Here is a 10000-nt window from a genome sequence, read left to right as displayed (position 1 = left end):
AACTCTTTCCTAGAACCCCCCTGAGAATGATTCAAATGTAGAGCATTTGGCGTGTTTACTGGGAAGTTCCCAGTATATCTCGGATTTCTAGCTTTCATGACACCTACATGACGGTCCTTGCGAGTCAGGCAATTTGGGCCGAGCGAGGCGAAATATTTTAACCTTTTCAACCGATCGCCGAGCGGTTTTAATAACGTTTTTCGGCCAAAAAATTACACTACAGGCCTCGGAAAGGATAAAGAAAACGATTGTGGTGCATTTGATGGAATTTCAAGCGTTAAAATCGCTGAAAAGGTAAGATTATTTACAAAGCGTAAATTGCGTGTCTTCACCACGTGTTATTATTGTGCTTTCCCTAAAAATATTCGCCTGTTTTCGCTTCTGCTCGAACACATTTACCTTCATTACATGTCCAGTGAACAGTTTCATCCTCCGGGATGAATTTTCCATCGAAAAATCGGTTATTTGTGTGGTTTTTGGCAAACCGAGGTTAATTATTCGTAATGCGATCTCTTCCGTTGCCGTTAGCAACGGGTCGCAAATTTGACTGTATTCTGTTTCATTGATCGGGGGCAACCCTAAAACCAGGAATCCGGTATCACAGTACAATTCTTAGAGTAAAAACTATCCTAAACATTCATAAAAGCTAACCTTAGGCCTAATTAGGCCTAAACAAACGTTTTTAGGCCTAATTAGGTCCAAGGTTAGCTTTTATGAATGTTTAGGGATAGTTTTTACTCTCTGTATTGTACTGTGATTCCGGATTTTAGGGTTGCCCTAAAATGACTTAATTTTTTCGCTCAAATTTCTCTTTTACAAAATGTTTCAGGTTATATGCTGTTGGAAAGCTTATTTTCTTAGCTTTAAAATGATGTATTTTTCTTCCCCCGACTTTAACCCTTTAAGCCCCGAGGGGTTCCCCATTGACGAGTAAAATAGTCCGGTCGTTAGACAGAGTAAAATCTATAAGTGCCATTTGGCACTATCGGGGCTGAAAGGGTTAAACAGGGACATAGCTTTTTCACGCTGTTAGCTTAACCCTTTAAGCCCCGAGGGGTTCCCCATTGACGAGTAAAATCGTCTGGCGTTAGACAGAGTAAAATCTATAAGTGCCATTTGGCACTATCGGGGCTGAAAGGGTTAAATATTTTTTGAGAAAAATAAAATTTATTGGCGATAGCTGATTTTGCGTGGTTTTCTTGCGAATGGGAAGGTAGGAAAAAAACTTAATTAAGCAAGTCATAAGTATTTTAATAGCATGCACTCCATAGTATCTAGCTCTATTATTAACCTTCAATTGATGATAAAACATTTGAGTTGCTTGTTGTAGCGAGTTTGCTATCCGTTTTATGTGATATTTTCCCCTCTACTTTCCAAAATTACTCACAAGCTGTTTGCAGTTATTATGCACACGTCATGAAATGCTAGTAAGATATTAAAAACATCTACTTGTTCAATTATACCTTGTCACATATTAATTTACTCATGCACACCATCACGTCATGTGATATAATTCCCCTTACTTTAAGGTCATGTGTAAGTTGTTTGAAAGGCGCCCGCACCATAATATGGTATGATATAACTGACTTTAAGTTATTCACAAGTGCTTTTGCCATCATGCAGTAAAATATTGTTTGCCTCTACTTGTTAAATTACTGACATGTTGCATTCCAAATTTATACGCACAAGCCGCTTGATACCAGGCATTGGTAATATTGTTTACTCGTTCCTTTGTAATTGCTTGCTGAGGCGCATATGCTATGCTATCATATCGCAAGGCCATATATAGCCCTTGATTTCTTGTTAACATGCGTTCGCTATCAAGTAGCATTCGCAAGTTCAAAGACTCATTCATAATTCAAGAGCCTAACAGCCTATCAAAACAAGTCAAAAGTCACGTGCATGAGCTTTATATCCTAATAAAACACTCCTCGTTAGTATTCTTTACATAAAGAATACTACAGTAATAAGGCATAGCTTGTTTCTCTGATACAGTATGCTAATATTCTCCTCTCACAATTTGAACTATTGTTCTGAGTCCAGAGGGACACGCTTTTTGTGGAAAGTTTTTGAAGTCCTTTAAAAAAACTCGCAGCACGTGTTTTATTGGATCTAAACACACGTGGCTACGCCTCCTGCTTTTTAATAAGCCCCGATAAAACACTGCTCCTCGTTTTTTTAAACATTACATAAAACACACCAATCACTAATAAGGTGGTTTAAGTGCGCGGATATTAACTCATTTTGTGATATTTTTCCACTCTACTTATTTCTTACCCCCTTACTTATTATTATTATAATATTAACTGTACAGTGTAGCTATTTAGTATTCTTCCTATTTGTTAATCATTTATTTATCTTACACACCGACCTTTATCCCTAGTTCAAGTGATGTATTAGTCATTTTAACATCTTTTGTAAGGTTTAAATGAGCAAGGCTAGTATGAAAATTCACCCTCAATTTGTAGTTATCCGACGACTTAGATACAGTACTTTTCAAACCCTTAAGATGTATTGGATCAATTTTCTGACAAGAAAATACAAGGGATGTAAGCAGTAGATCCTACATGTAATTAGCTGATTTGACATAAAGTAACTCATAAAAAACAATGCAACCTGTACTCTAATTTTTTAAGGAAATGATCATATGGGAAAATTGCTGAAAGGTTCATTGTAGAAACCACAGCTTTATGGTCTTCATCCAGTAAATTAAGAGTCGTGTTGTCCTCTCAAGCAGAATTGGTATCCTTGTATACTGCATATGTTGGGCACAATTCTTGGCTAAAATATGTAGTAGAAAGCTGCAAATTACACTTGAAATAGACCCTATTCATTTAAACATTAATTTTTGCCTCCAAGATTTACATGAAGGAACAATACTCATGATATTACTGATTTCTCTCAAATATTGCCATATTCGTGCTCGAATACGATATTTTTATGAGCAAGACAAATGATCAAAGATTTTGAGTACTGTCACATGATATACATGCTGAGGAAAACAAAACCATACCAGCGAATTATGATTACACAACTTTTAACAAATAATTCAGTAGCCAGAAAGGATGAGCAGCACCGATTTCAAATGTCTTTTTGAAAGAAAAGGTTTTTAAACCTCTCACAGCTATCAAAAGCCTCGAATCCTTGATTATCGTGGCAGAAGAATTCTTAGACAGGTAGGTACAGTGTATAGCCGATGGAATAGACCATTTTCGAATTCTCGCAGCTGGACTGGATCTAGCATGGAATGGAGGCTTATGCGGGCAAATCTTTTTAAATGCAAATTTATTTGCCCACATTAGCCTCCATTTCATGCTAGATCCAGTCCAACCGTTAGAATACGTAACTGGCCTCTTACAGTGAGCAAAGATGGTCACTAATGAATTTAAAAGTCATAAAACTAAGTTTTTCATACCTGTGAATATAGCAGCAGCATTTCTTTTTAATACCGCGAACCAAGATCACCAACTGTTCATGGAGTTGGTTGTATTAAAGCGGCCTCCTCCTTCTCTTCTCTAGTTACCGAGTTGGCGGACTAAGAAAAAGGCACATGGTTAATTTTCACTACCAACAAGTTGTTGCCATTTCTAGCTTACGAAATGCCGGCTTACACATCTGAGCTGTCGCTTAGCATAGAACGATGAAGAGGGTTATCGCTCAGTTTCAATGAGTTTTTGAGAATGACATCATACACTAATAAGTACATACGTACCCCTTTGCCTCTCTGAAACCAGAACTCCCCCATGCCATTCTTCAATTCCAGAAGGGATCGATCTTTGTCCATTTTAAAGCCACAATTTTTATTATTTTTGCAACTGAAATGACAAACAATTGAATGATTCAATTGAATATTCCCACTCTTTCTTCCTACCTTGTCACGCCACTACCAGGACTTCGTCAGTTCAGTGATTACAATATCATGTACGCTTGTGCATTACCTGGATAAAGGAGGTTGAATGAAATAACTGTCTTGTAACCAGCGGACAACAGCTAAGTAAGTTATTTCTCGTTTTACCTGCCTTTGAACAAGTTTTTATGACTTTACTTTTACATTCCCTAAAGCAAAGGATTCACTTACCGAATTTTTCCTGGTACCCACGCAGAAATCTTAACAGCCACGAATTCTTTCCTTTTCTACTTGAATAATAACCTGAAACAATCTCTTCAAAAGCTCCACAAGATCAAGAGTAGCATGAGGAAAATATCATTGGCAATAAAACAATCTACAGCTGTATAATGATCCTAAAACTGAATTAAATTTTAACTTAAATTATGTGGGCTCCCGTGCTGCAGGCGTGGCGCTCTCTCTCTCTTTCCCTCTCACACCCCACACGACGCAGACAATACGGACACAAACAAAGAACACAACTGATACATACACATACAACACAGTTAAAGGGAGAAAAAGGAAAATGCTGTTTCGGTGTGTTGTTCCCTTGGAGATCCGCTGTCGCACGGTCCTGTTGTTTTGTTTCTTGATCTCGGCCATATATGCTGTTGATGTTGTTAAGGTGAAGTCTTATCAGAATCACCCTGCGTGTCGTCTACCAATGAGGATCAGGATCAATAAACTATACTTTGTTCCGAGGCCAGTTGTCTCCGGTGATGTTAGCATGTTCTGAAATGGCAGAGGTCTGGGTACGGGCAAGTCTCAATTGTCTTGCTCATATTCTTTGATTCTATCTTGCATAGGTCTTTAACACTCTCACTTTCCAACAACGTTTATTTGATACGTTACCAATTGAAAACAATTTACATAATTTTAAAAAATGCCCCGAAAAGATGATAGTAAAACAGAAACTACAACATGCAATGACTAGAAGGCAACATTTCATCATCTTTGTCATCCATGGTACCTGGAAATATATAACCATGAAATAAAAAATGAACTCGCTTGTTATATTCGATCACTAATGATGATGATGATGATGATGATCATTATTATTATTATTATCTGTGAATAACCGCTGTAAAAATGATCGAATATTCCTTGACTATACTTTTGCTTTCTGAAGCTGCATGTAGCAGTTTGTGTTCAAGTCTGTCGCCCTTGTTCCGTCTGATTTCATTTGTGTCAGTGACAAATCGTCGCCACTGTTTATGATTTGTTCCTGAAAAATCTATTTCTGACCCAGGCAATATGATTTGCCATCAGTTACTGTAATCTTGGATTTCAAAAATAAAAGGAATCGCTGTAAACATGCTGAAGTTACTCACCTTCAATCGCTATGCTGAACCTCTAATAGACTATCCATACTGAAGAATACGAATACAACCTTAATTAAGTGGTTGATAGTAAAAGAGGAAAAGGAACATTTCAACATCATCTTTTCATCTACGTGGTTCCAACCTTTACTCCGTTGCAATGCCGGTTAATATATTATTATTGTATCTTGTGTTTTTAGCGTGTTCTGAAACGGCGGAGGTCTGGGTACAGGCAAGTCGGATGTCTCGATCATGTTATTTGATTCTATCTTGCATAGGTCTTTCAGTCTCACTTTCTTTCAACGTTTATTTGATACGTTATCAATTGTAAAACAATTTACATAATTTTGAAAAATCCCCTGAAGATATGATATTAAAACAGAAACTGGAACATGCAATGACTAGAAGGCAACATTTTGTCATCCATGGTACCTGGAAATAAAAACAGAACTCGCTTATTATATTCCATCACTGATTATTGTTATTATTAATTATCGTTATTATTATTATTATTATAATCATTACTATTATTATTATTATCATCATTATCTGTGAATAACCGCTGTAAAAATGATCAAATATTGCTTGTTCAGTCTGATTTCATTTGTGTCAGTGACAAATTGTCGCCACTGTTTCTGATTTGTTCCGGATAAATCTATTTGTGACCCAGGCAATATGATTTTCCATTTCGTCATCTTTGTCAACCATGGTACCTGGAAATAAAAACAGAACTCGCTTATTATATTTGATCACTGATTATTGTTATTATTATCATTATTATTATTATTATTATTATTATTATTATTATTATTATTATTATTATTATTATCATTACTATTATCATTATTATCATCATTATCTGTGAATAACCGCTGTAAAAATGATCGAATATTGCTTGAAAATGATGATACAGAGACTATACTTCTGCTTTCTGAAGCTGCATGTAGCAGTTTGTGGTCAGGTCTGTCGCCCTTGTTCAGTCTGATTTCATTTGTGTTAGTGACAAATCGTGGCCAGTGTTTATGACTTGTTCCTGAAAGATCTATTTCTGTCCCAGGCAATATGATTTTGTATCAGTTACTGTAATCTTGGATTTTAAAAATAAAAGGAATCGCTGTAAACATTTAAAAGTTACTCACCTTCAATCGTTATGCTGAACCTCTAATAGGCTATCCATACTGAAGAATACGAATACAACCATTAAGTGGTTGATAGTAAAAGAGGAAAAGGAACATTTCAACATCATCTTTTCATCTACGTGGTTCCAACCTTTACTTCATTCCAAAGCCGGTTAATATATTATTGTCTCTGAATATATTTGATAGTGAAACAGAAACTGGAACATGCAATGACTAGAAGCCAACATTTTGTCATCTTTGTCATCCATGGTACCTGGAAATAAAAAAAGAACTGGCTTATTATATTCAATCATTGATTAATATTATTATTATTATTATTATTATTATCATTACTATTATTATTATTATCATTGTCTGTGAATAACCGCTGTAAAAATGATCAAATATTACTTGTTCAGTCTGATTTCATTTGTGTCAGTGACAAATTGTCGCCACTGTTTCTGATTTGTTCCGGATAAATCTATTTGTGACCCAGGCAATATGATTTTCCATTTCGTCATCTTTGTCAACCATCATGGTACCTGGAAATAAAAACAGAACTCGCTTATTATATTTGATCACTGATTATTGTTATTATTATCATTATTATTATTATTATTATTATTATTATTATTATTATTATTATTATTATTATTATCATTACTATTATCATTATTATCATCATTATCTGTGAATAACTGCCTTAAAAATGATCGAATATTGCTTGAAAATGATGATACAGAGACTATACTTCTGCTTTCTGAAGCTGCATGTAGGAGTTTGTGGTCAGGGTGTCGCCCTTGTTCAGTCTGATTTCATTTGTGTTAGTGACAAATCGTGGCCAGTGTTTATGACTTGTTCCTGAAAGATCTATTTCTGACCCAGGCAATATGATTTTGTATCAGTTACTGTAATCTTGGATTTTAAAAATAAAAGGAATCGCTGTAAACATTTAAAAGTTACTCACCTTCAATCGTTATGCTGAACCTCTAATAGGCTATCCATACTGAAGAATACGAATACAACCATTAAGTGGTTGATAGTAAAAGAGGAAAAGGAACATTTCAACATCATCTTTTCATCTACGTGGTTCCAACCTTTACTTCATTCCAAAGCCGGTTAATATATTATTGTCTCTTAGGGGTGCAGGGATGGCGCAGTGGTGAGAGCACTCGCCTCCCACTAATGTGGCCCGGGTTCGATTCCCGGACTCGGCGTCATATGTGGGTTGAGTTTGTTGGTTCTCTACTCTGCACCGAGAGGTTTTCTCCGGGTACTCCGGTTTCCCCTCTCCTCAAAAACCAACATTTGACTTGATTTACTTTCATTGTTCATTTCCGTTTACAGTGTCCCCAATTAGCGCTCCAGCGCTAGAACAACTAGACACTTAAATAAAGTTCCTTTCCTTTCCTTTTCATGTGTTTTTAGCGTGTTCTGAAACGGCAGAGGTCTGGGTACAGGCAAGTCGGATGTCTCGATCATGTTATTTGATTCCATCTTCCATAGGTCTTTCACAGTCTCACTTTCCATCAATGTTTATTTGATACGTTATCAATTGTAAAACAATTTACATAATTTTGAAAAATGCCCTGAAAATATGATAGTGAAACAGAAACTGGAACATGCAATGACTAGAAGCCAACATTTTGTCATCTTTGTCGTCCATGGTACCTGGAAATAAAAAAAGAACTGGCTCATTATATTCAATCATTGATTAATATTATTATTATTATTATTATTATCATTACTATTATTATTATTATCATTATCTGTGAATAACCGCTGTAAAAATGATCAAATATTACTTGTTCAGTCTGATTTGATTTGTGTCAGTGACAACGTGTCGCCACTGTTTCTGATTTGTTCCGGATAAATCTATTTGTGACCCAGGCAATATGATTTTCCATTTCGTCATCTTTGTCAACCATGGTACCTGGAGATAAAAACAGAACTCGCTTATTATATTTGATCATTGTTTATTGTTATTATTATTATTATTATTATTATTATTATTATTATCATTATCTGTGAATAACCGCTGTAAAAATGATCAAATATTACTTGTTCAGTCTGATTTGATTTGTGTCAGTGACAAAGTGTCGCCACTGTTTGTGATTTGTTCCGGATAAATCTATTTGTGACCAGGGCAATATGATTTTCCATTTCGTCATCTTTGTCATCCATGGTACCTGGAAATAAAAACAGAACTCGCTTATTATATTCCATCACTGATTATTGTTATCATTACTATTATCATTATTATCATCATTATCTGTGAATAACCGCTGTAAAAATGATCAAATATTGCTTGTTCAGTCTGATTTCATTTGTGTCAGTGAGAAATTGTCGCCACTGTTTCTGATTTGTTCCTGATAAATCTATTTGTGACCCAGGCAATATGATTTTCCATTTCGTCATCTTTGTCAACCATGGTACCTGGAAATAAAAACAGAACTCGCTTATTATATTTGATCATTGTTTATTGTTATTATTATTATTATTATTATTATTATTATTATTATCATTATCTGTGAATAACCGCTGTAAAAATGATCAAATATTACTTGTTCAGTCTGATTTGCTTTGTGTCAGTGACAAATTGTCGCCACTGTTTCTGATTTGTTCCGGATAAATCTATTTGTGACCCAGGCAATATCATTTTCCATTTCGTCATCTTTGTCAACCATCATGGTACCTGGAAATAAAAACAGAACTCGCTTATTATATTCGATCACTGATTATTGTTATTATTATCATTATTATTATTATTATTATTATTATTATTATTATTATTATCATTACTATTATCATTATTATCATCATTATCTGTGAATGACCGCTGTAAAAATGATTGAATATTGCTTGAAACTGATGTTATCTGTAGAGACTATATACTTCTGCTTTCTGAAGCTGCATGTAGCAGTTTGTGGTCAGGGTGTTGCCCTTGTTCAGTCTGATTTCATTTGTGTTAGTGACAAATCGTGGCCAGTGTTTATGACTTGTTCCTGAAAGATCTATTTCTGACCCAGGCAATATGATTTTGTATCAGTTACTGTAATCTTGGATTTTAAAAATAAAAGGAATCGCTGTAAACATTTAAAAGTTACTCACCTTCAATCGCTATGCTGAACCTCTAATAGGCTATCCATACTGAAGAATACGAATACAACCATTAAGTGGTTGATAGTAAAAGAGGAAAAGGAACATTTCAACATCATCCTTTCATCTACGTGGTTCCAACCTTTACTTTATTCCAAAGCCGGTTAATATATTATTGTCTCTTAGGGGTGCAGGGATGGCGCAGTGGGGAGAGCACTCGCCTCCCACCAATGTGGCCCAGGTTCGATTCCCGGACTCGGCGTCATATGTGGGTTGAGTTTGTTGGTTCTCTACTCTGCACCGAGAGGTTTTCTCCGGTACTCCGGTTTCCCCTCTCCTCAAAAACCAACATTTGACTTGATTTATTTTCATTCTTCATTTCCGTTTACAGTGTCCCCAATTAGCGCTCCAGCGCTAGAACAACTAGACACTTAAATAAAGTTCCTTTCCTTTCCTTTTCTTGTGTTTTTAGCGTGTTCTGAAACGGCGGAGGTCTGGGCACAGGCAAGTCAGATGTCTTGATCAAGTTATTTGATTCCATCTTCCATAGGTCTTTCACAGTCTCACTTTCCATCAAT

Source organism: Montipora capricornis, chromosome 5 (assembly GCF_036669925.1).
Source record: "Montipora capricornis isolate CH-2021 chromosome 5, ASM3666992v2, whole genome shotgun sequence".
NCBI classification, from domain to species: domain Eukaryota; kingdom Metazoa; phylum Cnidaria; class Anthozoa; order Scleractinia; family Acroporidae; genus Montipora; species Montipora capricornis.
The sequence above is the reverse complement of the archived record's forward strand: the minus strand, read 5'-3'. Positions refer to the sequence as shown.